The sequence below is a fragment of the Cupressus sempervirens genome, chromosome 8 (assembly GCF_028749045.1).
Source record: "Cupressus sempervirens isolate cs-2001-9-10 chromosome 8, ASM2874904v1, whole genome shotgun sequence".
Classification (NCBI taxonomy): domain Eukaryota; kingdom Viridiplantae; phylum Streptophyta; class Pinopsida; order Cupressales; family Cupressaceae; genus Cupressus; species Cupressus sempervirens.
Window position 1 is genome coordinate 812,581,759 of NC_143125.1, and position 26,766 is coordinate 812,608,524.

Sequence of the window (26,766 nt, forward strand, 5' to 3'; positions counted from 1 at the left end):
TACTAAACATTGTTCACTTACTAGGACCTTATGATCATCTTTTACCCAAGAAATCTGATAGGGCTGGGGATGTTTCTCCCTCTTAAGCTTCAGCTTAGAGACCATCTCTTCTGATACCAAGTTATCAGTGCTACCACCATCAATGATCACATCACAACATTTATCCTCACACTTGCATCTGGTACAAAAAAAACTCCTTCATTGTCCTGGTTCATTCTCACCACTTAGTAGGACTCTTTCATTTACCAAGGTCTCTCCTCTTTCTGCATCCTCTGAATGTGATGATTGTACATCCTCATCCACATGAGCAACCCTAGCTTGGCCCTCAGCTCTCCTATCTGTCCTTCCTTGTCATTGAGGGCATTCAAAGGCATGATGACCTTCTTCATTGCAATGGAAATAGGTACCACGGAAGCCTCCTCTTCCTTGTCCATGTCCTCTACCTCTTCCTCTTTGATTTCCAAAGTCTTGATCATGGGAGCGGTTGAAACCCTCATTCCTCTGGTTTCTGCTAGTACCCACATCTTCATTTTTCTTTTGGGTTTCATTGCGGCCTCCAGATGATCTACCACTTCCCCTTCCTCCTTGACTGTGCCCTCTTTGTCTTCCTTCAAACCTTTTATTCAGCTTCTCTTCCACTCGTAGGGAAAACTGGTATGCCTCTTCAACGCTGGTCATTCTTACCAGACTTAATTCCTCTTGGATGCTAGGTTGCAACCCACTGATATAATGAGCAACCTTCTCCTTATTTGCTTCTGCATGCCCCGCTCTAATCAAGAGTTGGTAAAAATCCTCTGTATATTCTTGGACTGATCTTCCTGCTTGCTTTAACCCATGCATCTTCTTAAACAGATCAAGCTCGTAGTCCACAAGAATGAACTGCTTCTTTAATTTGTCCACCATGCGATCCCATCTTGTGATCTTCTCCTTTCCTCTTCTAAGTCTTTCCAGTTGAACCTCTTGCCACCAGATTTTGGCATGGCCTTTCAGTTTGGCCTTTGCAAACTTAACCCTGTCTGGGTCTCTTATATCCTCATACTCAAAGTATTCTTCCAGTTCATTGATCCAATCAATTAACTCATCTGGTTTCAAATTTCCTGAAAATATACCCACTTCAATTGTAGGTCTTTTCCCAAACTTAGTAATGGCCCTAAAAAGCCTTTCCTCTACAGGATTCAGAACTTCCTTGTCAACTTCCTCTTCATTGTGATCCTCACTATTGTCACCTGCGACAACATTTGCTCCTCTACGAAGCTCCTCTTGCAATGCTTGTACCTGCCTCTGGAGGGCTCTAACCTCCTCAAGATCAATAGCTCTGGCCCTTCCACCATGCCCTCTTCATGGAGGCATCTTCTAACTCGAACCCACAACCACACAGTCCTGATGCAAACTGCCTCACAGTCGGCACTCTGTCTACACACTCAGGAAAACCCGCTCTAATACCACTTGATGTGGACGATAACACAAGAATAGAATGGAACCAACAGAAAGGGAAAATTATATTAACTGAGAAAATAAGCTAGTACAAATAGTACAGAGAAAATAAACTTCAGAACATGCCCTAAGGGCTTACAATAGCATAAATCTGGAAAATATTTCTCCTTTTAGCACCTCCTCTCAACTCTACTCCGAACTGCCTTTTACAATGCCAGAAATCTCCTTAAATAGACCCCGGAGGGTTAAGGACTAGGAGTACATTCTAGAAAGTGCTAGTAGGCATCCACCGATGAAATAGAAGGTTCCGGAAGCTGCGTTAGAAGTCGGTGTAAATCTAGAAGAATCTAGAAACGGTAACCAAACTTTCGGGAGGCATAACTTTTGAACCGTAGCTCCGATTGACGAACCGTTTACATTTTTGAAAAGCTCTCGAAGCGCTCTATAGACCTATGGGCCAGATTTTCTCATCACCCATTTTTTGACCCTTTTTGAGGTCATTTAATGCCCCAAACCTGACTTTGAAGCATTCTTAGGAGGTCTCCAAAACCCAAAAAACTGTAATAACTTTCAAACCGTGGGGCCTATTGACCTGATTCTTTTTTTGGAATACTCTAAATCATGATTACATTCATCTGGCCAATTCACACCTTCTAGTTTACCGAAATGATGGCCCAAATACATGCTCCTATTTTTTCAGGATTTTCAAATGCACTGATAGTTGAACTATGAGAGTTGAAACCTTTATTTGAGCCAAATGGGTATCCAAAAATGTAAAGACATGAAATAGAAACTAAGTCTAAATACATTTTTTTTTGGGTGACACAGGATTGCCCTTATACCTCTGGATGCTCCTGCATCAAATTTCCCTAACATAATCCTAACTAACCTAATAAAACCTAACACTTTCATTTTGATAAAATTAAATATTTAAAATGAAAAAAAAATTATATTAATACTTATTTACTAACACTAATCTCAAAATACAAAACTTATAAAACAAAATCTATAATCTAACACTAACTACAAACTAACTCATTCTAACATCCTAACATATTAACTATCTTACTCCGTTACCCAAGGCCACTTGGCCACTTGTCATTCCTCTTATGACATGGGCAGTCCCCCAATGTCTAGCACATAGACCACACCTATATTTTTCTACCCAAGACAACCCTCCCAAGGACAAGGTACACATGAGAATGAAAATGCAAGTGGTGTAGAAAGGGAAATATGAGTAGTGGTTAAACAACTAATTTAACTTTCATCTCTAACAAAGTTAATGCCAAGTCAACTAAGTGTGTAGTACACATGGGAAGAGAGGCAGATGATGTCATCATGTCTATCAACACCTAATGTGGGGTTTGGGGGAGAATAAGGAACATGGTAAGAGGTTTGTCTTTTTTCTTTATTTTTTTTTTAAATTTCACTTATTCCCCATTTCAAATTCAATGTGCCTACCAAGATAATATGGAATGAGAGTTATGTGTGATTCCCAAGACATGAGGGGAGATGCATACATTGGAGATTGGGAACTATTGAGCTATCATTTTGCATGAAACTTAACAACAGGAATCCTTTTGAACTCCTCTTTTGAAAAGTTAATTTGGGATCAACTCCAAGGTTTCAGGAAATTTTGTGACCTACTAGAATCCATTTAGTTGAAGATAAATGTGAGTGTTCAAGAGGAGGCCTTTGCTTGTTTGTTAAACATTTCAAATAAGATTTTTGAATTTTCTTGCTATCTCAAAATAACAACCAGACAAAATAAATATATTTTTATATTTTCTATTTTTATGATGAATGCAATCTAACAATACAACTATATGAATTCCTAATTTAACCAAGGGGTTAATAAAGAAAATTAAAAAGATAGGGTAACAAGAAGTTTAAGAAAATAACATGAAAAGTAAAATCCTAATGAACATAAGCCAGAAAAACAAAACGTTTGTGAGCTAAGCTTTTGAAAAGATTAGTGGGTAACCAATGAAAATAGGAGTAGTGCTTCCTTATTTCCATTGATGCAATCATTGATGGGAATTCAATAACGGTAAGATGTTTCACTTTTCATCTGATTGCAAGGCCACAAAAAGTGTGATCATGCAAGATGAAAAGATATGGTGATCTCTTCTTGAACTAAGTACATCAATAGAATTTGTAGAACCATAAAAAAAACTAGAATTAAAAGATCACACAACTAGAAAAATGCAATAAAACAATTGGCTCAATTACACTTCATGAACATAAATCCACAAAATATAATACACTTGGGCAAGAATCACTATACTCCAAATGCCAGCACCAACAACATATATTATTGCATCAAAATAATGGTAGCATGGATTACATATTATATTCTTGAATTTATAAGAAATCTTCTCCTCAATTTGTGGTGAGAGTGAGAGATATCTTTATGCAATCATATTATTCTAAACTAATAAAACAAATCTATTTATGTAAAAATTGACTCTCTAATTGGTGCTTAGTAGGACTCCATCCATATTTATATCATTAAATGGATACATGAGCCTTTATGTTTCTTAAAGAAAATAAAATGTAAGAAAATAAGAAAGAGAGAGTCATTAGTTGATGTAGGAGTGTCTAAAAGTGCCAAAAATAGAAGCTCCATCTTTACTAGGCATCTGTTGAAGTTAAACTGTTGTTAGAATGCATTTTTGATGCATGGAAACCTCTAATTTTAGAATTGGTAGCTAACTATTAGTGCACCTCTAACTTCTTCAAAATCTTCCAAAACACTACTAAAAAAGTGCACATGTACACTTGGCACATCAACAGACCTCATAGCCAAGTTCAAAAAATGCAAAATTTCACTAAGTGTTAAAATTAAAATTTTGGCTTCTGGGTTTTATTCCCCTTTACACCAAAGCTATGCTTGGGTATTTTTCTTTGAATTTCTTGATGATCTTAGAGACTTGAGCTGAATGTGGAAAATATAAGGCTTAATATTTGTCTTTCACTTTCTTCCTATAGTTTCCTACCTTGATATGAGTCTTTGCAAAATCTCCAAGTTTTACATTCAACTCTAACAGTGCTTCCTCTATCTTGAATGCTTGCCTAATGTCATCATCATTAGTAGCTTCCTCAAAAGTTTTCTAGAATTTCTCAACTACTATGTCTACTAATATTAACTTCTCCCTAGAATCATCCTCAAAAATGTCTGAACGCGCATCACTATAATGCCTCTTTGCCTCCAAAATTTACTCTTGGGTTTGATCCTTGAGCTTGAGAATATCCACGTGTAATATTTCCATTACTTTATTGCCATCTATAATTTTCTCTATCCAATCATATATTTTATCTAACTCCTCAGTTGTATATACTTTCATCAACATCCAATACCTTTTTACTTTGATAGACTGTAATGTCTACAAATATTTACCCTACGTATGTACTTCATCCATTAAACCAAAATCATGATTTAAAATGGTGACTAGCCTATCCATATTGTCCTACATATGGTGTAGCAGCTTTAGATTTCCTTGTATAATCTATATACCTATCTCCTCAAAACTTTCTTACCATTGTTGACAAGCTTTCAAAAAAGGATCCAATTGGCCTATACCCTTATCTCTTCTCTCCAATGCTACATTCAACGTTTCCTTGGGGTTTATAGGATCTAAGGGACCAAAAACTTCACTTAGATATCCTTTTAAGATCTCATTTTGTCTCTAAAGTGTTACTGATTCTGCCCTATCCTATTGTAAGCTCCTTAATACTTCTTTAATTCTTGTAGTAACCATCCACTTCATGGTATCCAAGGTAAGTTTCCCAACCATGACCTCCTTGATCTAATAATCCCTTGGAGTCAATTCTTCAACATTTGTATGTGGAGGAGGGATAGCCACATGCATAAATAATTCCTAGTTCTGAGCACTAATGACAAAGGCTAATGCTCGTGCATCCTTTGGTGGTGATTTAGGTTTTCTTAGAACTTCAATTAATTCCATACTATCCTCTTCCTCAATGGTGAATTGCTACTTCTTGTTTTTTAGCACTTCTTTCCTTAACCACTTTGGGATATGCTCCATTGAAGGTTTGCATTTTGACGATGAAGGAGTCTACTCAGCTATGCTCTTTCCCTTATCTCCCCTTACTAGATTCCTCTCCTTTTGTATGAGATATGCACTAGGAGTCTTTGTGTTTGTAGACTCCACAATCCTTACTTTTGTGTCTTGGAAAGTTTTCTGAGATTGTTCACTTATCAGCCCTTCCTTTGACACTTCCTTAGTGGATGCTTGTTGTGGCTCTTCCCCTTGTTCTACTTGGACTTCTTCTTGAACTTCTCCTTCTTTTATGTCTAGAGGAAGAGGTGTAGCCAATCCCTTGTCTACACAAAATGTAACTTTCATTAGGGATGATGGAGCTATCTTGGGTCCTTATGGTGTAGATGGTAACTAACTCCAATCCTACTATTGAGGTTGATTGGTTGGAGTGTCTCTTATCTTGTCTCCCACCAATTTAGTACCCACCGACATAAAATCAAAATCAAATATCTTAAAGACATCAATCCCCTCAATATCCTATTTATATATCCACTATTGCATTTCATCTTTTGAAGTTGTGGACTGAATGAGTTGCTCAAGAATGGATGAAGGTGTGATTGTGGAGCTTCTTCTCTATTTTGAATATGTGGCTCTTGTGAGATGATTCCTCTAGTTCAAAGATAGATTATCCTCATCATCCTCATCATCCTCTCTTCTACTTCTTCTAGGATAGTTTTAGGAATTGATGGGAAAGGAATCACTCTCCTAATGACCTTTTGTCTCCTCTTTACCAGACTCTTCATCTTTCTTTTCTTAAGAGTGGAAGGGGAGGTCTAAAACTCTTGTTAGAATGGAGAAACCTCTTGCACTTCAGTTTTAGCTTCTCCTTGGCCTTGTTCAACTGGTGGCACATGAGGATTGTCTTGGGCTTGTGTACCTTCCACATTCTTTGGCCCTTGTACATTTTCTTCTCCTTGTTATAGAGGTCCTTAAGTCACTTCCTCTTCTAGCTTAGCCTATTAAGGAGAAGTTCTCTTCTTCTTTTCTATACCCTTTAAGCCCAATAATATCCAACTAGTCTATCAAGTTGGTGTACTATCTCAAGTCTCACTGGCAACTAGACTATAAATGTAGGCACTGTGACCTTAGCTCATCAACATTTAGCTTGGTGGGCTTGTGTGTGAAAGACCACCATTTGAGAAATTGGATTAAGTTTGAAAGGTCTCTTGTTCCAATCCTTTGTCAATTTGATGGCGTGCCTTGCCCTGTGATTAATGTTTGAGTTCTCTTCTTTGTCAATCTCAACATTCATGATAGGTCTATCATAAATCTTGTCCCTATTGAACAAAGGATCGAGAAGATCCTTTGTGTCTTTTTTCACTATCTTCAATCTTTATCTTCAAAGCACTCTCTACCAGATATAGATTCACCCTATAATAATCACTTATGTAGATATCATAGTCATCCACTATGTTCATCTAGTGATCCTCGACCACATCCTCATGCTGAAATGTCTTGCTATCTAGATGTTGTACTCTTTCAATGTTATCAAAATAGGGTCATAAAGAATTATATTCTTCTAAGGGATACTAATCCCATTCAGACTCAAAAGATGGAATGTATTGTCTTCAAACCACACTAAAAGGTCCTATAGTTGTATGTCATACCCAACATATTTTGTGTTGCTTTCTAACTCTGTCATATGTAGACAAGAGTTGTCAAGCGATCTCCAATAGATGTAGTAGGCTCCAAATTCTAATACCTTAGAAATTTCCTCCTCTAACATCCTTTTCACATAATCCTCCTTAATGAGCCATATTATTGTGAATATAAATGCATCATTCATGATCCTATATTGCTTGCTTTGCTCTAGAAGCTTCTTCTTCAGTAGCCAAGGATATAAAATATAGGGCCATGCATTTTTATCTTAAATTCTACCCTTCTTATAAAGCCCTAGACAATATATCACTCTCATAGCTAACAAGTACACCAAGTATGATGTTATGTAAATTTTATGGTTATTCACTCACTCAAGTTCTCACTTAGAATGGAAGCCCAATCAATCAGGAGCTTTTCCATATTGATAGTATCAATGAAATGAACCATCTATATGTTCAAGTGCCCTAATGCTGGTAAGCCCATGACTCTAATCAAGAGTATGATTGAATATCCAATATCCTCTTTCATGTAACCTCTTGTCATATCTACTTTTTCTGCTTTCCACCCTAGAGGATTCTTCTTAATGAGGTATGATGACTATATGATTTCAAAAGCTTCATCAACATGTTCCTTATACCATCTCTCAGCTTGGTGATAATCCAATCTAATAAACTGATCTACCCTCGGAAGATGGAACACCTTCTCTATGCTATTGGGTCGGAGATCTAGGAAAATTTGTCTAGTTATGCTCTTCACAACCCTTTCTTCAGGAACATATCTTTTTGCTAGCATCATGATCAATTTTGAGGACTATACTAAAATTTGATGTGATGTTGTGTTAACAAGTCTTGAGTGAATCAAGGTGGATATCATCAGCGACCTTTTGGTGGGTTTATTGCACAATGCTAGGAATGCACCCAAATCTATATGACCTAGTTCAGTGTCCTAGATCTCTGGATAGTCATCTTGAAAGCATGACTTGGTTGGAACACCTTGAAACTTAAACACCAAAAGCTTTGGGAAAATATTTTTTCAGAGGGAGGATGATGAAGAAGCCATTAAATCTTCATAAAAATGATGTCCATTAGTTTAGAGTTGAAGAAAAAATGATTAAATCAAACCCTAATATAGACATGATTAGGGCCCAAAAATCCCAATTACTAAAAAAAAAAAGCTAGAAACCTAATTTTATGACCCCTATGTGTGAAAAAGGGTGCACCTAGTGTGCATTTTATCATTATCAAATTTTAATATATGGGTGCGTAGCAGCACACCTCATGGGGTGTGTTGATGTGCACCCTATATTGACTTAGGTGCAAAGGGCATTTTATTATTTTTAAGGATGCACAATAGCACACCTAATTAGGTGTGCTACTACACAACTTAATTTAGATTTTAAATTTTTCTTTTTTAAAAAAAAATTTTTATGTTTTTTTAATGTTTTTTAATGTTTTTTAATGTTTTGTATGTTTTCCAAAAAATAAGGTGTATAGTTGCACACCTAGGTAGGTCCATAGTTGTGCACCTTATTTAGGGTTTAATTTTATTTTGTTTTGCAAGGAAAAAGAGGAGGTGTACCTAATTAGGTGTAGTGTTGTAGTGATGGATGCTCACAGAATGAAATGATGGAGGGAGATAGGGGGTCCCCCAAGTTTTATAGACCCAGGGACCAATGCACCCCTTGGTGTTGCATAGTTGCACAGTTGTGCTACTATGAATCACCAAAGGTGATGCCCTTTACTTAGTGATTTTTAGGTTTTCTAGTTGGGACCCAGATTTGATTGAGAACTCTAGGAAAAACTCTCAAAAATACTCAGACCTGAAACTAGGGATCTAGAAAGATAAAAACTAAAGTAGGGGGTCCCCATTTCTAGGAAAATTGGGGTGTGCATTGTGAGACCACAACACATAGTCCTAACAAAAAAGGAAGAAATGAAAAAGGCATTTCTTCATCAGCAAACATTCCTCAACATGCGTTCAACACCAACTAAACTCTAAATACTCCAAGCATATTTTGAGTTAGTCAAAACCTTAGAATTGCAAATCTCCAAGTTTAGTGTGTATTTAGTGCATTCATTTCCTTTAACATCTTAGAATGCAATCTGTCAAAAATTTCTAATAACTTGGAAACAATCTTCAACCCCATCTGATCCATCCATCGTGAATCTTCATGAAAGTTATTTATCAATCCTTTGTCTAGCTAGATGAGAGAATTGGTTATGAGGGCTCTTAGTGGGGGAGAACTTTTTCATTTGAAGTCCTGGGTAACCTTTTGAATACTTGCTTCACATTGCTCAAAATTTTTCCATTTGATTCTTTGATGAAGCAATGGCTTTGATATTGGATAGCTTATTTAGAGTGAATATCCCTATACTTAGATTACCTTTCTCAAACTTTGTAGAATCCTTCATTCTTAACACCTTTCTTTCTTTTTTATTTTCTTTTTATATCCTAACCACACTTAGATCGTGTGGCCAAGACATTGATGTCATTTGTTAGATTTGATATTTTGTGAACATCCCTTGTGTTCCTCTTTTAAGAACCTTTTAGAAACTCTTAGGCCAAACAACAATCTTAGCAATTCCTTCAAGAAGATCCTTCCATTTGAACTAGTGGGGTTTGGATTATCCCCTTACTACCTTCAACCTTGGTTTGAAAATATCTAAGATAATTGATCTTTAAATTTCAAAAGTGTTGAGAACTTGTTGATCTGCAATTTTGAATTTAAGACTGAAAGTCTTCTATTACTACAAGTAACATCCATTCCTCAGTTGGTATAAGAAAAAAATTCATCAAAATTTTTTGAAAAAGAAATACCTCTTCCTAAAAATTGGAACCAAAAGACTAACACAACTTTGAAAAAAAATACACAAATGAAAGTAAATATGCAACTAAAAAGAAACACACTTGCAGAAATACACACTTGTAGAAAAGGATTTTTTTTTTCTTTTCTTTTCTTTTCTTTTTTTTCCATCTTTTATGCTTCAAAGTAATGCCTTAGAAATTTCCATTGAACAACAATAGAACCAATTCTCCTATAAGGAAATCAGCCTTAAAGTGTTTTCTCCTAGAATTTCTACGATATGATAAGGACCAATCCGCAAGTGTTGAAACTTAGTGTCACTTCCTGGCTTTTTTTTTGCCTTGTCCCAAAGTAGAACAAGGTTGTATATTTTTAAAAAATTTATTGTGGCCCTCTTATCAAACCACCTCTTGATGAAAAATTGATGTTTTTCCATATGCTCCAAAGCAGCTGCCTATTTTTCATCTATCTCTAAAAGATTCATCAATCTAATTTGTACTCTGCTAGCATCTTTAGCATAACCACTTATGAATTTAAAAATAGGAATCCTAAGGTTAAGTGGGAATACTAGCTCTTGTACATAGACAAGTGAATATGGAGACATCCCCAAAGCATTCTTGACCTGTACTTGGTCTGTCCATAAAGCATATTTGTGTTGTATATGCCAATCTTTAGGATTCTCCTTCAATAGATGCCTTATTACTATGATCAAGTTCTTGTTCATAGATTCAGCTACACCATTTCCTTTTGGATAATAATTTGAGGAGAACTTGATCATAACCTTATTTACAAGGCCCATTGAGTTAGGAATACTGATGCAAAAGTTGATCCATTATCGCATACTAGGGAGAATAGCATCTCAAATCTAGTAACAATATGTGCTTCCAAGAAGTTTGTGACCACCTCAGCCATGAAATTTCTAAATGTCTCTACTTCTATCCCATGTGTTTAGTAATCAGTAGCTATGAGAATAAAAGTGTGTCTAGTTGATGATGGTGGGTTCATTGGACCAATAAAATCCAACCCCCACTTTGTGAAGGGGCATATCTCAAACATTGGTTGTAATGGCATTATAGGATGTCTTACTCTGTTAGCACTAGTCTAACAGATATGGAAACTATGCACACGTTCAAAAGTATCTTTGAATATCATGGGCTAGAAATAATCTAATCTTAAAATCATATGAGTAGTTGCTTCTACTGAACCTTAACCTATACTATAATTATCATGAAACTATTCCAAAACTTCATTTACTTCCTCATGTCCCAAGAGTTTTAGGTAAATCCCTTCATAGTTCCTTTTGTATAATTTTCTATCATGTAGCATGTAGGATTCACACTTAATTTTGAGTCCCTTATTGTGTAAATTATTCATCCAACTGGGATACTGATTTTGTAAAAGATGGTAGACAATATCCTGGCACTGGACATCAGTTATTACACCTTGGTCAATATCAACTTGAGATACCACAATCTTTCTGATCTTTAATATCTATGTCACTATCAAATCTAAACTTCTTTTCATCCTCAATTTGTTATTCACAATCATTTTTGATAATCCTTGGCCTCTTACAACCTGCATGGGTTGAATTTCTAAATCAAATTCTTGAAGGATCACCATCCATTTTCCTCATCCTTCACCAAGTTCATTTTGCATCAACAATGTCTTAACCATTGGATCAGGCACAATTTCATATACCTTACTCCTTAGTATATAATGTTGCTTTGATTACAATAAAAGACTATTTATTGAGGGTAGAATAATTTAACTCAACAATTTTTAGAGGGCAACTCATAAAGGCAATAGGTCTTCCATCTTCCTTTTCTTTCTTTTTTGTAAGAATCATGGCACATGAATGTTCTGAAGCAACAGAGAATATTTTGAAAGGTAGTGCATAATCCAAACTCACCAATACTAAGGCCATGGAATTGGCCACTTTGATATCCTCAAATGATTTCTTAATCTCGAGAATCCATTCTATTTTAGCTTCCTTTTTGAGTAAATCATTAAGGGGATGAACAATCTCTACAAATCTGCATATGAATTTTTGCACAAAATTTATCTTTCCGAAGAAAGTCTTAAGTTCTTTTTTACTATGAGGAGGTGATAACATTAGAATAGCCTCAATTCTATCAGGATCAAAGAAGATTCTATCTTCAGAGATGATATGATCTAGTAGCTTTCCTTTAGTAACCCCAAATGAACATTTCTTAGGATTGAGTGATATGTCGTATTTATGACATATATTGAATACCTACCTTAAATCAGCAATATGAGTGCTTCAATCATTTGAAAATATAGTTAAGTCATCCATGTAGATGACTATACACTTATTTATTAATCCTTAAAAGCTTTGTCCATAGCTCATTGAAATGTAACCCCTGCATTAATCATCCCAAAAGGCATTCTTCTGTAAGAAAAAGTCTCCCATTTAGTCATGAAGGTCGTCTTTAGCCTATTTTCTTCATCAACCATTACTTTATTATATCCTAAATATCCATCCAAGAAGGACATCATCTTTAAACCATTTATAATTTGAAAAATGTCATCTAGTGAAGTCAAAGGGTAGTTGTTATTTTGAGATGTGAGGTTTAAGTTACAAAAATCCATGCAAAGTCTCTCTGGTCTTTTTTGGCACAGGAACCAAATTAGCCACCCATGTAAAATGGAAAATGGGGAAGATAATATTGGCATCAAGTATCTTCTTATCTTGTTTCATTATCAATGGTTTAATGATAGGATTATTAGGTCTTTTCCTTTGGCGGAAAGGTTTGGCATCTAGTATCAATGGAATGTCATGCGTAATAATCTCAAGATCATATATTTTTAGCTCTTCATAGCTCCAAGCAATGAAATCCTTATACTCTACAAGTAGTTTGAGCATGTCTTCCCTTTCTTTTGCATTGCACACTTTTCTTATTCTTACCATTCTAGAATCGTCATCAGTACCCAAATTGTATGAATCACATTCTTCGATCCCTTTTTCTTGGGCCATTCTTTTGTTAAGTGTTGGTTCATCAAAATCAAAAATACATTCCAACTCAACCAATCCCTTAGGAATAGTGCTAGTTTTTAAGTTCAAGATCCCATCTTCATCTTCAAGTTCATCATCCTCAAGCTTTTCATCTAGAGTGTCATCAATCTCTTTCCCTTTAAAGTGGCCATTACACATGATAAATTCAAGTATATGTTGATCATCCTAAAAGACTTGGAATTTTTTAATGATGTTTGGGATAGATGAGGCAGCAACCAATTCTACTAAAAATCTTTTTAGTTTTGTTCTTTTGACTGGTTGTAATGCACTAGCTAAAATAGCAAGAGCATCTGCTACCATGTTTTCCCTTCTTGTAATGGACTTTATGTTCAAAACTTCAAAATCATCCATTAGATCCCATACTCTTTTCCTATAAGTAAGAAACCTCTTATCATTGTAGGAGTATACTAATTTCACTTGTCATATGACCAACTGAGAATCTCCCTTGATGATGAGAGTTGTGATTCATTTCTCTAGTGTGAAAATAAGTCCTCGAATCAACACTTTGTACTCTACAACATTATTAGTACATCTAAACTATAATCGATATGTTGGAAATGACTGAAAAGATGATGAATGAAGAGAAATGGAATTGGTAAAGAATGTTTTCAATCATTTTTTTGTCATTGATGTCAAACTTGCTACTTGCAGGAATGACAATTTCTTTAGTGATCCAAATACTATTAATTGGTTGATTCACAAGGAGGTGGTAATCAATAAGATGTAACTAGACTACCTATAGAAAGGTTGAAGTTATGATGTTGTAATGAAGTATAAGGATCAGTTAAGCCATTGATGAAAGAGTGTATTGATGACATACTCTAAGACACAGAGGATGGATACAATAAGACATATTAAAGATGTAAGGATTAACTAAGTTCATTAGAAAGAGCCGAGCAAGCTAGTTAGAGCCGAATAGATTCTCAGTTGAAGTCGAGCAAGTTCAACTTTAGTATAAGCCGAGTGATTACTTAGATATCGAGTAGCATAGAATCCTTCAGGTGTCGAGTAGCAGAAAAAGATAATGGATGCCGAGTAAGTTTTCAAGTGCCAAGCAAAACCAAAATGCTTCAGGTGCCGAGCACCATTAAATAACATTAAGAAGTCAAGTAACACAGAAGATGTTGAGCATCAGTAAACCAATAATGTCGAGTTACTGCATTATTTGTTAAGACAAGATTTGCTAGATCAGCAGCAATAAGGTTGTTACATCTAATTTTGTGAAGTAGTTAGAAGTTATGAATGATGAGTAGATGTCACAAAATTCTATGTAATCCATGCAAACCAATCCAAGGCGAATGCTAATGGATTTATCATGAAGTTTCTAGAAGAAACAATTTGGAGGGAAAAATAATACCATTTTCTCAAGAGAAAATTAAGATTTGAGCGGGAAATTAAGAACAAAACTTCTTTATAAGGAGTTATAGGTCAAAGATCAAGTGCACATGCATGAGAGGGAGTTGGTCATAAGTGTAACCATGTGAAGAAGCCAAGAGGAGTAAGAACAGAGCATCAAGACTCTGAGTTGATCAAGTGACCAAAGATTGCATTGGCATAACAAGTGGAAGAACTCAAGGAGATAGATCTTGAAGGGTGAACAAGCTATTAGCACTGCAAGGAAGAGAAGCCAAGCAAAGAAAGGAATTGAAGAGTGATCTAAAATATGCACAGTTAGGGTTGCAATCTATATCAGGTCAAAACCCTTCTAATACTTTCTTACCATTGTATTAGATATTGAAAACCCTACATTGCTAGGTTAGCTTAACAACTAGGTGGATAAGCCTCAGGAAAAGAATAGAAGATCCCCAGGAGAAAGATAAAAAAATCCTCAAGAGAAGGATAAAGAGATCCTTAGGAGAAGGATAAGAGATCCTTAGGAGGAGGATAGGAGATCCTTAGAGAGGGATGAAATATTCTTTTGAGAAGGTGACTGCAAATCCCATAAGACTTGGGTGAGCCTAACAACTCTATGTAAATCCTTTAATAGGGTGACATTCCAAGTTGAATGTTCTTAAATCCTTTAACAAGGTCACATTTAACAATGTGTTGTAGCCTTTAATAGGGTAGACCATCAAAAGTGGTTGAAATCAATTGCATAGTTATTTTGTGGGTATCATCCCCACTCCAATTTTACCTTCTTATTCTTGGAGGGTTTTTGAGTTATCAAATCCTTAGTGTTATGGTGTCATGCATGTTTACTTTTCATAGTTGTTTAATGTTTAATTGCATGCATGATAATTTCAATTATATGCCATTAAGGATTTGTAGAAAAAGTTTTATTAGACACCATTGGACCTTGGATAACTAATTCACCCCCCCACTCCTCCCACCCCCTCTCAGTTATTCTAAATAATTCTAATAATTGGTATTAGAGCTCACTACTGATTTGTTTCAAGGTACTAGCAGCAGGAAGATTAGGATGTCCAAGAGAGAAGTTCCCAAGCTAAACAAAGACAACTTTGTTGCATGGAAAAGTCTGATGAAGCTACACCTCATATCAATAGGTGACTATGCATAGACCTCAATTACAGTTGATCATCTAGACCCTGCAAGACCCCTCACTACAAATGATATGAGCAAGAAGAAGGAGCACAATCAAGCAACATTAGATATTGCTTCAACACTAAGCTATGCCAAGTATGATGACATCAAAGACTGTGATACTTCAGATCAGATGTGGAATACATTATCAAGAATCTACTGAGGAGATGATAATGCCAAGAGAGCTAAAAGAGAAAGCCTAAGAGAAAAATTTGATGATATGAAAATGGAAGAAGGAGAGAATGTTGCTCAATACGGTGAAAGGATGAAGGAAGTAGTCAGTGCCATAAGAAGCCTAGGAGGACAGTTAGCAGAAGAAATAGTATGCAGAAAATACTTGAGAACTTTTCTTCCCATCTATGCTATAAGAGTATCAACCATCCAAGAGCTAAGGTGTGTACCAGGAAACACAGTGACATTTGAAGGAATAATTGGAAGACTCGCTACCTTTGAGTTATCCAACTTTGACAACTACAAGCCAGAAAACTTTGAATCTGCATTCAAAGCTAAGATGACAATAAAAGAAAATGATGAGGTGCAAACAAAGAAAAAGAATGGAAAAGAAAAGTATGTATCTAGTGACAGCAGCACTAATGAAGATGACATAGACCAATTGGAGGCATTACTAGCAAGAAGATTTCATAGAGGAAGAGGAAAATTCAAAAGTAAGCTACCAATAATTTGTTTCAATTGTAATGAAGTTGGTCACATTGCAACCAGATGCACACAAAAGAAAACTTACAAGGATGGAGGCAACTTCAAGAACAAGAAAGAGGAAAACAAGGACTACAAAGGTAAAGGCAAAAGATGCTACATTGTTGAAGAAGACTCTGACAAAAATGATGATGAAGTAGTCTATGTGGCTATGAAGGATGAATTAGATGAAGAAGAAGCAACTTCCCTAGTAACCTGCATGAACAGGAATGATAGATGGATCATAGATAGTGGATGCTCTCATCACATGACTGGAGATAAAAGTAAGTTCATTAGCTTTATTCAATATGAAGGAAATAGTTTTAGATTTGGTAACAATGCACCATGTTAGATCAAAGGGAAAGGTAGTATCAAGCTTACTAAAAAGATATCATGTGATAATCCATACTATGTTGAAGGCCTAAATTATAACTTGTTAAGTGTCTCACAGTTAGGCAACATAGGATGTAAGGTTGAATTCAAAATAGGAATTGCTAAGATTTATGATTCTCAAGGAAGTCTAATAGGAAAAGGTGATCAGACTAGGAGTAACTTGTTTTATCTAGACATGGAAGATGCTTCTTGTCTTATTGTTCAAACTGATGATATATGGTTATGGAACAAGAGGCTATGTCATGTAAATTTTGACAATCTGATAAGCATCAGCAAGATGAAGAAAGTCAGAGGACTACCAAAGTTGAAGAAACCTGATAACATCATGTGAAAACAATGCCAACTAGGGAAGATGACAAAGTCAACTTTCAAAAGAAAGACTTATACTTCTAATGAAGTATTAGAGATAGTTCATACTGACTTGTGTGGTCCTATAGAAGTACAAAGCTACAAAGATGACAAATACATAATGTTATTTGTAGATAATTATTCAAGGATGATGACAATCATGTTCTTGAAACAAAAATTAGATGCATTCCAAATGTTCAAATGGTACTTGGCCAGAGTTGAGAAAGAAACTAGAAAGAGCCTAAAATGTCTTAGATTTGATAGAGGAGGTGAATTCACATCAAGAGAATGTGAAGAGTTCTATAATGAAAGAGGAATAAAAAGGCAGACATCAGCACCCAGAACTCCACCTCAGAATGGTATAGCAGAGAGAAGGAATAGATCAGTTAATGACTGTGCTAGAACCTTAATGATAGAGAAAAATGTTGTGCTCAAGTACTGGAGAGAAGCTGTAAGTACTGCAGTCTACACACTCAATAGAGTTCAAGTCAAGAAAGGTACAAATGCAACACCTTTTGAATTATGGTATGGGCATTCTCCTAATGTAAAATATTTCAAAATATTTGGATGCAAATGCTATATATATAAAGAGTCTAGAAATGGAAAGTTTTATGCAAAGAGTGAGGAAGGCACATTTCTTGGTTATTCTACTAGAAGCAAAGCTTATAACTACTTGAATGTTAACACTAACAAAGTAGTAGAAAGCACAATTGTGAAATTTGATGAGCTTGCAGAAGTTCAAAGTATTGAAAACATGAAGAAAGTAGAGGAATACAAGACCTTTGTATACTTTTATGAAGGTATACCTAATGATGGTGAAGTTGCAACTTAGAATGACCATCAGCAACAAAATCTAGTATCTACCAAGTCACAGACGGTGAATGCCGAACAGAAAACACATTCAAAATCCAAGTCACAAAATACAAAAAATGTTCATTCAAAATTTGAGAACAGCAAAAATGAAGAAAATGAACAAATACCTAATGAAAATATGCACGAAGATTCAAATTCTGAAAGAGACAATATGCAAACAAGGAAAGAACCAGTATCGGCAAAGTATGTAAGAAGAAATCATCCTACAGATCAAATTATTAGAAATAAAGAGGCAAGACCAATGACAAGGAATACACACAGAAATAAAACATGTCTACTCAGCAAAATGGAACTAAAAATAGTAAGTGAAGCCATAACAAATGATGACTAGTATAATGCTATGAAAGAAGAAATAGAACAAATTGAGAAGAACAAGACATGGACCTTAGTCTCAAGACCAATTGACAAGAATGTGATTGGAACCAAGTGGGTGTTCAGAAACAAGTTAGTTGAAAATGGTGAAATCACAAGGAACAAGGCAAGACTAGTTTCTAAAGGATATGCACAAGAAGAAGGACTAGACTGTGGAGAAACTTTTGCTCCAATTTCCAGAATGGAATGAGTAAGGACCTTACTAGAATATGCAGCCTTCAAAGGATTTAAAGTCTATCAAATGGATGTTAAGTCTATATTTTTGAATGGTATACTTGAAGAGAAAGTTTACATAGAGCAACCAGAAGGTTTTGTTGATGAAAAGAACAAAAATAAGGTATGTAAACTGCATAAGGCTCTATATGGATTAAAGCAAGCCCCTAGAGCTTTGTATGAGAGACTTCACAAGTATTTGGTGCAAATAGGATTTGAAAGAACTAATGATAATAGCAACATGTACATCAAATTAGAAGAAGGTAAGGATATTCTTGTATCTAAAATATTTGTGGATGATATAGTCTTTGGAGGAAAGGAAGTACTATGAAAAAGTTTTGCTGACAAAATGAAACATGAGTTTTAAATGTCTATGTTTGGAGAAATCAAATTCTTTGTAGGATTGCAAGTACATCAACTAAAACATGGTATATTTGTGACACAATCAAAATAGATCAAGGAGATACTCAAGATGTTTGGATTGGAAGACTCCAAACTAGTCAGCACACCAATGGCAATAGGACATAAGCTATCTAAAAATGATGAATCGGCTGAAGTCAATCAAACAATGTACAGATCCATGATTGGAAAACTACAATATGTTGCACATAGAAAACTAGACATAGCACTAGCAGTTGGAATAGTGGCTAGATTATCTGCCAATCCTAGAGAAAATCATCTCATGGCAGTAAAAAGGATAATGAGGTATCTCAAAGGAACTGATGATTTTGGCCTATATTACAAAAAGAATGAGAAGTTTGAGCTCAATGCATACATAGATGCAGATTGGGGAGGCAATATTGATGACAGGAAAAGCACAAGTGGAGGAGCATTATTCTTAGGTAAAAGACTAGTTACTTGGACTAGCAAGAAACAAACATGCACATTTAAGTCTACTGCAGAAGCAGAATATGTGGCAGTAGCAGTCAATTGCAAAAACATTGTGTGGCTCAAACATCTATCGATAGGAATGAAAGAAGAGGTAACTAAACCTATGACACTTTATTGTGATAATACAAGTGCTATAAACATATCCAAGAATCCAGTAATGCATGCAAAAACCAAGCATATTGCAATCAAGTATCACTATGTTAGAGAATTGGTGGAAGACAAATAAGTGAAGATGGAGTACATTCACACAAAGGAACAAACTGTAGATATCTTCACCAAACCATTGCTCAAGGATGCAGATGAATATATTAGAGGCAAATTGGGGGTAATGCCCCTAACTCAAGCAATCTAAGGCAACATAGAAGCTGCCCTGCATCGACAGGAGTAGATAATTTGAAATATCAAAAGTATGATGTAGAGAATGAAAACAAGAGTAGAAACTCTAAATCAGTCACAAGAATGGTGACAAAAGGAGAAAACATGAAAATGAAAAGCTTATATTTAGCATGTTGAAGATGCTACATCTTTGGCATTTATGTCAAAGAGGGAGATATATGAGAAACTGATCAATATAAAGTAAGAGGGAGATATATATGAAAGATGTATAAGAAAGAGGGAGATTTAGAAGAAATAAGATTCAGCAAGCAACTATGAAGGATCAGGAATACAGAGTAAGGATGCAATAGCCCAGATGGAGACGCAAAACAAAGGATTCAGATTTTGGTGGTAACTAAGTTGATTAGCTTAATCATTTGATCAGTTTGGTTTGCCATCAATGCTAAAGAAGGAGATTTCTGCAAATTATTGAAAAGATCATGAATGAATAGAAATGGAATTGGTAAAGAATGTTTTCAATCATTGTTTTGTCATTGATGTCAAACTATGACAATTGCTTTAGTGATCCAAATATTATTAATTGGTTGATTGACAAGGAGGTGGCAATTAATAAGATGTAACTAGAGTACCTAAAGAAAGGTTGAAGTAAAGATGTTGTAAAGAAGTATAAGGATTAGCTAAGCCATTGATGAAAGAGTGTATTGATGGCATACTCTAAGACATAGAGGATGGACACACTAAGATATATCAAAGATGTAAGGATTAACTAAGTTCATTAGAAAGAGCCAAGCAACCTAGTTAGAGCCGAACAGATTCTTAGTTGAAGCCAAGCAAGTTCAACTTTAGTATAAGCTAAGTGATTACTCAGATGTCAAGTAACACAGAATCCTTTAGGTGCTGAGTAGCAGAAAAAGATAATGGATGTCGAGTAAGTTTTCAAGTGCCAAGCAAAACCAAAATGCTTCAGGTGTCGAGACCCATTAAATAACATTAAGAAGTTGAGTAACACAGAAGATGTCGAGCATCAGTAAACCAATAATGTCAAGTTACTGCATTATTTGTTAAGACAAGATTTGCTAGATCAGTAGCAATAAGGTTGTTACATCTAATTTTGTGAAGTAGTTGGAAGTTATGAATGATGAGTACATGTCACAAAATTCTATGTAATCCATGCAAACCAATCCAAGGCAAATGCTAATGGATTTATCATGAAGTTTCTAGAAGAAAAAATTTGGAGGGAAAAACAATACCATTTTCTCAAGAGAAAATTAAGATTTGAGGGAGAAATGAAGAACAAAACTTCTTTATAAGGAGTTACAGGTTAGAGATCACGTGCACATGCATAAGAGGGAGACGGTCATAAGTGTAATCATGCGAAGAAGCCAAGACGAGTAAGAATAGAGCACCAAGACTCTGAGTTGATCAAGTGACCAAAGATTGCATTGGCATAATGAGTGGAAGAACTCAAGGAGATAGATCTTGAAGGGTGAACAAGCTATCAACATTGCAAGGAAGAGAAGCCAAGCAAAGAAAGGAATTGAAGAGTGATCTAAAATCTACATAGTTAGGGTTGCAATTTGTATCAGGTCAAAACCCTTCTAATACTTTCTTACCATTTTATTAGACATTGAAAACCCTATATTACTAGGTTAGCTTAACAACTAGGTGGATAAGCCTCAGGAAAAGAATAGAAGATCCCCAGGAGAAGGATAAAGAAATCCTCAAGAGAAGGATAAAGAGATCCTTAGGAGAAGGATAAGAGATCCTTAGGAGGGATGAAAGATTCTTTTGAGAAGGTGACTTCAAATCCCATAAGACTTGGGTGAGGCTAACAGCTCTATGTAAATCCTTTAACAGGGTGACATTCCAAGTTGAATGTTCTTAAATCCTTTAACAAGGTCACATTTAACAATGTGATGTAGCCTTTAATAGGGCAGACCATCAGAAGTGATTGAAATCAATTGCGCAGTTATTTTGTGGGTATCATACCCACTTTAGTTTTACCTTCTTATTCTTGGATGGTTTCTAGGTTATCAAATCCTTAGTGTTATGGTGTGATGCATGTTTACTTTTCATGGTTGTTTAATGTTTAATTGCATGCATGATAATTTCAGTTATGTACTATTAAGGATTTGTAGAAAAAGTTTTATTGAACATCATTGGACCTTGGATAACTGATTCCCACCCCCCCCCCCCCCCCCCCTCGGTTATTCTAAATAATTCTAACAATATGCTATATAGAAAGACTTTCCTTTTGGGTTGATTAACTCAATACTTGTGCTAGCTCCTAATTTGCATTTGAAGCCATCAAAATGAAGTGTCCAAATCGGATCTTCTTTAGGCTTTCTAACCTTATGCTTATTTTTCCTTAGCTTCTCTTTCACTTGGGCTTGAAAGGATTTTTTCTTGGCAATCCACTGTAATCTTTTGCGTGGTGGACTTGATGATTTTTTGTTGTTAGTTCTTGACACTAGAATTGCATGTTTTTCTTGTTTGTCCTAAATTTCCCCTGTCAATTCTATAATTTCATTCACTTTGAGTTTAGGAGGGATGACTACTAAATTCCATCCTTAATCTTTCACATACCATCTTCTTCTTTTAACTTTGATCATTCCTGGTGGGGGAGAACACAAACCTCCACCATCTGAAGAGGTATCACTATATGACAGATTTAGATCTTCAATTTCCTCTTCAACTTTTTCCATAGATTTAGATATATTTATAGGACTTTGATTTTCTACAAGTTTATCTTTTGAAATTTTGTCACTCTTTATTCCCATCATTTGTGTTAATACCTTAGTGACTACTTCTTGGCATAAGAAACATTCAAACTCTGAATGGTTGACTTTATGTAATGAACAAAATCTTGGGAGAAGTAAAATACAGGGGTCAGTTTCTTCTCCTAAACATTATAAATTATCCACCATGTTATCTATGAACTATGTAATGATATTTTCCTTTGGGATTGAACTCTTAGATTTTTTACTCTATTCATATGATATTTTGGTTGAAGTTGTATCAAATGCCATCACTTTGTAAGAGCCCAAATTTGATTGTAAGAATGCCACTTCATTTAGGGCATTGTATTCTATAATAATTGTTTATAACTTCAGTTGTATATCTATCTTGATTTGATTGTTAAATCCTTTCCATGGTAACCACAACTAGGTAAAATCCATATAAAACCATCCTCTTAGGTATTTCATCCATTATCTACTTAGTAGTAGTCCATATGTTTCTGGAATATCAACCACATGTATATCGATGATGTCTCTAATCTAGGGGTCAACTCTCAACTGTATCTGAACATCTTGTAGCACCCCAATGACTTTCACCTCTATCTTATCCAACTATATCACTATTTGATTAGAGGGCTAAGGAGTGACATCCAACCTTTGTGCTATTGATAGAAGCATAACATTACAAGAGACTCATAAATCAATTATGCAATTATGAAAATTCTTTCCATATATCCCGATGCTAAGCAGAAATAGGACACCTCAACTTTGTCTTTAAACATAGTTGGCATTGCCTTTGAAGCATTGACTTGCTAAGATACTATATTTTGAGGGACAATATTTGTATTATGGGGTGCATTTTTATGATCAAGAGTCTTTATGAGTGTCTCTCGTTGATGTGGATAGTTTTGCAGCATGTTAAGCATGGATATGTTGGCCTTTGTTTGTTTCAAATATTCCACCACACTATACTTTTTAGTAGACCAAGCAGGATTGTTGGCAAATTTCCTTGATTTTGATTTTTTTGTCCTCCATACAGTGGCCTAATTGGTACTAGATTGTTACCCACTTTTAGATCAAGAGGAGTTGGTTGTAGTACTAGAGGAATTCCATTTGTCATAGGTTAGCTCCAACTTCACACATTGTAAGTATTTCAATTGTCATTATGAAAAGTGAACATATCTTTAGGATAAATGTTTGGTTCCTGACCAAATGAAAAAGAGAATTCTTCATTGGGTGATTGTTCCACCTATTTTTTCTGTATAGAATCATAAGATTCTAGTAACATAGTATTAAATTGCATAGGGGGGAAATTGTCATTCACTTGTGAATTCTAATTCATCTCTTGGTTTCCATTGTAGTATGAACCATCATTGTTAGATGTATTTTGACCATCATCATACTAATTGATATCCATATACTGAACATTATTGTTATTGTTATCAATAAGAATGCTTCCATTATTTGGACAAGTGTTCCACTGTTGATTCTATCTTTGGAAGCCATTGTTACAATTAGGAGGATTGAAATTGTTTCCTCCATTATTATTTCTTGCATTGTTGTATCCACTAAAGTTCCTATTATAGTTCTAACCATAACTATTTTTGTAAGGACCAGCATTATTTCTTTAGAAGTTGTTTTTCTATCCTTGTGGCAACCTTAAGTGAATCAGCTCTTTGTTCATTTGTGACATGGTCTTTTTTATTTGACCAAACTCAGAGGCAAAAAATTTATCTGCCTTAGCAGAAGTTATTGTCTTTTGTTCAAAGAAAGTAGCTTTTGGAGGTTCATACCTTGGTTATGTTATAGCAGGGTATTGTAGAGTAGGTACCTACTATTATGGAGCTGGATTAATAGGTATAAATTGGCTAGGAATCATAGATGCTCTAACAAGATATGTTGGCATCATTATAATAGCTTGAGCTAGAAGCGCCAATCCACCTCCATTAAGATTGGCTTGCTTAGTGAAGGTAATTTCTTCTGCAAAGACTTTATCCAAATTGTTGATATTTATTGTAGGAAGTCTTCTTAGAAAAATAGTAGTAAGATGGTCCATAGAATTTAGATAATTCTAAATAGAAGCTTCAATTGGTATAGTGTATGGCATTTCTAACTTGCAGTATGCCATATGAAAATGATGGTTGAAGCATGAAACCATCTCAGCTAGGTTCCTTTTAATTGATATAAATTGTTGATGTATCATAGCTGGGTTGATGAAGGTTTTAAATTGTTCTAAGAATAATTTTTTGAAAGTATCTCAATCTCCAATACATCCAAGTGGAAAATTAACATACCAATTGAAGGCAACTTCCCCCAAAGAGTAGGGGAATAAGCGAAGAACCACATTCTCATTATTAATCTGCTTTTGGTTGCAAATTTCTTTAAATACCTCTATGTGATCTTTAGTAGTTTGTGTCTCTCCATAGATGAACCTTAGGCAAAACTTCTTAGGATTCTTGGGAAGGTCATTAAGTACACCTATCAAGTTGATTAGTGAGTCTACAATATTTGCAAACAAGGGCCATCAGAGGATTTGGTGGAATAACAGGTGGTTGTTGCAGAGGTGGAACTAAAGAAAAAGATGAAATATTGAATGGAAGTGGTAGAATCTAAGGTATTCCTTTCTCACTATGGGGCTTGCAAAAATGGCTAATCTTGAGGAACTCATGTGTACTTGGTGAAGATCTTAAAGCTCGCTGAAATGGCGATTCTAGATTAGGATCCTTCAATTTGCATCAATTTTAGAAAAAGTGCACCTTTTGAGAAGTACACTTTCTCACAAAATAAGGTGCACCTAAGAAGATAGTACATCTGGCACACTTGTGCACCTAGTGCACTTTTGCACCTTGGATGTTCAAAAAAAATTTTGAACTTGTAAAAATTGCAATTTTTTTGAAATTGCATGAAGTTGTTTTCTTCTATTATGAATGTTAAGAGGCCTTCCTTCTAGCACCACTTCTGTTGAGTTGTCATTTTGCACAATGCTTAATGACATGAATCCTTTTGAATTCCTCCCTCAAAAAGTTATTCTAGGATCAGCTGCAAGGTTCTGGGTGATCTTACGACCTACTGGAATCCACTCAATTGAAGATAAATGTGAGTGCTCATGAGGAGTCCTTTGCTGGTTTGTTAAACAATTTAGATAAGATTTTTGAATTTTCTTGTTGTCTCAAAATAACAACCACACAAAATAAAATAAAATTGTATTTTCTATTTTTATGAGGAATGTAATCTAACAATGCAACTATATGAATTCCTAATTTAACCAAGAGGTTAATAAAGAAAATAATGAAGATAGGGTAGCAAGAATTTTAAGAAAATAACATAAAAAGTAAAATCCTAACAGACATAACCCATGCAAAAAATGCATCTATGATTTAAGATTTCTAAAAGATCGATGGGTAACCAATGAAAATAGGAGCAACACTTCCTTAATTCCACTGATGCAATCATCTATGGGAATTTAGTAATTGTAAGATGTTTCACTTTTCATCATATCACAAGGCCATGGAAAGTGCACTCATGTGATACAAAAATCTATGCAGGAAAGTGGTGAATTGCTACTTATTATTTCTTATCGCTTCTTTCCTTAGCCACCTTGGGATATGCTCCTTTTAAGGATCACTAACATAAAAAGTAAAATCCTAACGGACATAACCCATGCAAAAAATGCATCTATGACTTAATATTTCTAAAAGATCGATGGGTAACCAATGAAAATAGGAGCAACACTTCCTTAATTCCACTGATGCAATCATCTATGTGAATTTAGTAATTGTAAGATGTTTCACTTTTCATCATATCACAAGGCCATGGAAAGTGCACTCATGTGATACAAAAATCTATGCAGGAAAGTGGTGAATTGCTACTTCTTATTTCTTATCACTTCTTTCCTTAGCCACCTTGGGATATGCTCCTTTTAATGACCTTCCTAAGAATCCTAAGAAGTTTTGCCTAAGGTTCATCTATGGGATAGCCACCTTGGGATATTTTCCTTTTAAGGATGAAGGAGTTTTCTCAGCTATGCTCTTTCCCTTATCTCCCCTTACTAGAGTCCTCTCTTTTTCTATGAGATCCACACTGGGAGTCTCTATGTTTGTAGAGTCCACAGTCCTTATCTCTGTGTCTTGGGAAGTTTTCTAAGATTGTTCACTTATTTTCCCTTCCCCTAACACTTACTTAGAATATGCTTGTTATGGCTCTTCCTCTTATTCTGCTTGGAGTTCTACTTGGACTATCCTTCTTTGGTGTTTGGAGGAAGAGGGGTAGCTGATCCCTTATCTACACAGACTATAACTTGTATTGGGGATGATCAGGCTACCTTAGGTCCTTGTGGCCCAAGTGGTAACTAACTCCAATCCTCCTATTGAGGTTGATTGGTTAGAGTGTCTCTTATATTTTCTCCCACCAATTTAGTAGTCACTAGCATGAAAT